Consider the following 3,098-nt stretch of genomic DNA (forward strand, 5'->3'; position numbering starts at 1 on the left):
CTCATAGAGATAAAAAGTGATTTTAAATCGACATAAAACTCATTTAGGTTTTAAAAATAAAATCCCGTAAACTTATGGATTGTTATATCCCTATGTGAGTCGCTATAATCATACTATGACTATGTGAACCTACCACGACGTTCTCAGGTGTCGCAAAAAATAAAATGACATTTGTCACCCGTAGACCTGCAGGTCCAACTGTAGCTAGCAGCAAGGTGTGGGGTGTCAAACCCAATATAGATCTATATACAACTATCACGTTCTCCCTCAAGGAGATTCTGATTATAACTACCAGGAATTATATCCCGCACTCGGACGTACGGGGAGAGAGAGAGAGAGAGAGTCTCACAATATAGGTTAACAAGTTTACGTGAAATGTGTGTGAATATAAATATTTCTTGTATGAATGTACCCTTCTTGTACGAGTGTGTTGAGTGATGTATTATAAACTATACCTATTATAGTTTATCTAAAATGTATGTAATATGTATGAACTCTTTTATGGAAATGTATTAGTGTTATGAATTTATCAAACTATCCTTTTTATAGTTTAATATACGTGTTCTAAAATGAATGAATAATATTTATTATGAATGACTTAGTTTCAGTTCATGATAATAACTAACAAAGAAACACGTTCAATAATTAGAACTTATGATTATACACTTTGCTCAACATATTACAAAGTGTTATGATATTTACATGTTGTTGGCTAAATTTAGCCATTCTGCCCTGTTTTGGAAAAATCATAGAAAAATCATACGAAGCCAAAAACTAGATCTGTAAATTTCGAGAGTTCACAAAATGTGTCTAGTTTACTCATAATTGTTATCACGATTTTTAATGACCTCCAACTTGGGTGAATAAGTCCAAAATCACAGACTGATCTGGATTGTTGCTTGAAATGATAGGCAGTTTTGTAAAAATCACCATAAATTGTAGAAAAATCGTATGGAGGTGTGCAAGTAGTCATTTTAAAGCTCAAGACTTGAAATATTCTCACCTTGTACAGTTTTGAAAACAAAAGTGTTTAAGAACCCCAAAACAGTCCGTGAATGGAGTTGAACTTTTCTTATGAAGGCTGTTAGAAAATTTTAGTTAAGTTCTTAGTGTTTTAACTTGTATTCCCCCCCCCCCCCTGAAAACTTGAGAAAACATAAAAATGTAGGGGTATGAACTCACCTTGAGTGATTTCAGTAGATAAGTGTTGAAGAAGAGAAGTGTTCAACCCAAGAACACTTGAAGAATCACTTGAAGATTCGAAGCTCTAACGCTAATATGTTGGAGTTTGTGTAAGATATTCATGATTTGAGTGGAATGAAGTGAAATAATCATAAGGAGGATGAATTATACTTACTAATAGTGGAAGAACACTTCAAAATCAGCCTTGAATCTCGAAATTGGAGTGGGAAAATTTTGAGAGAAAAAGTGGTGTTTGATACTTAGTGAAATGAGGGCAAATGAGAGAAATGAGGAGAGAGGATGTTTGTTCCAGCTCTAAAAACGTGGGAATGAATTTAATTGAGTGTGAGGGACATTGAAGTGACCTAGGTAAGGTGGGGAGGTGTGGTTAGTCAAAGAGTGGGTGTGGGGTGGTTGCTTGTGACATTGGATAAGACAAAGTCAACACTCCACCTTTAATAATTCACCCATTTGATTTTTATTATTTAGATAATGATTTTCATCAAAATATGTTTAAATTATGAATATTTAGAGTTTATTATGTTAAAATATAATTTCTGGAGAAAATCCCGCTTTAAAATCACGAAAAACGGGCTTAAAATGTTAAAAATATCAAAAATGGGCTAAAAGTGACAAATTTCCGAATTCTGGCCGAGGTTCGGCCTTCTGATGCTGAAACCGAGAGGAGGGAGGCAGAAACCGAGAGGGAAGAAGAGGGAGAGTAGGAACCGAGAGTGGGGAAGAGACAGAGAGGCGGGTAGAGACAGAGCGAGAGAAGGGAACATAGAAGGCGAGAAGGAGCAGAGAGTGCGAGAAGCGAACAGCCAACAGAGGCTCGGTCCTCGCGTGCCACAGCCAACAGAGGCTCGGTCCTCGCTTGTCTTAGCCAACAGAGGCTCGGTCCTCGCGCGTCTTAGCCAACAGAGGCTCGGTCCTCGTCTGGGGTACTTTCGGCCTTAAGGAGCTTCGGCTCCTTAAGAGGGGTTTCGGTTCCTAAGGCCTATTTTTCTCGTTTTCGCCCCGTTTTAAGCCGTTTTTGACCCGGTTAAGGGCCAGAATGACCCGAATGATTCCAATAAGTTACGGGAAACTTTTGAGAGAGATTTGGGAGAGATTTCTCATACTTGGAGGGATTTGGGAGAGATTTGACATTCTTGGAGAGATTTCTCATACAAAGAGATATTTGAGAGAGGTCTCACATACTTGGAGAGATTTGGGAGAGATTTGACATTCTTGGAGAGATTTCTCATACAGAGAGATATTTGAGAGAGATTTGGGAGGGATTTCTCATACTTGGAGAGATTTGACATTCTTGGAGAGATTTCTCATACAGAGAGATATTTGAGAGAGATTTGGGAGAGATTTCTCATACTTGGAGAGATTTGGGAGAGATTTGACATTCTTGGAGAGATTTCTCATACAAAGAGATATTTGAGAGAGGTTTCACATACTTGGAGAGATTTGGGAGAGATTTGACATTCTTGGAGAGATTTCTCATACAAAGAGATATTTGAGAGAGGTTTCACATACTTGGAGAGATTTGGGAGAGATTTGACATTCTTGGAGAGATTTCTCATACAGAGAGATATTTGAGAGAGATTTGGGAGAGATTTGACATAGAGAGAGATAGAGTGAAAACAGTTGAGAGAGGTTCCATGTAAGACAATTGTGAGTGTCCGGCATCGCAATGCATGGTTTGTAAACCCTGTTAAGCCTTGTTTAAGGATCTTACACACTCCCGATGAGTATGCAACATTGTTTTATCGGTTTGGGTCGCCACGTACTACAGCTTTTAGGTTAAAAAGATCTAGTTGCACGTACTTTTTGATTTATGTTTTCTTATCAGAATAGAAGTTATGTAGAAGTTTCATAGTGTGAATTTTAGTACTCATGGGCAAATTGAGTCAAACGGTTTG

This window comes from Lactuca saligna, chromosome 8 (genome assembly GCF_052625555.1).
Source record: "Lactuca saligna cultivar CGN05327 chromosome 8, ASM5262555v1, whole genome shotgun sequence".
NCBI lineage: Eukaryota > Viridiplantae > Streptophyta > Magnoliopsida > Asterales > Asteraceae > Lactuca > Lactuca saligna.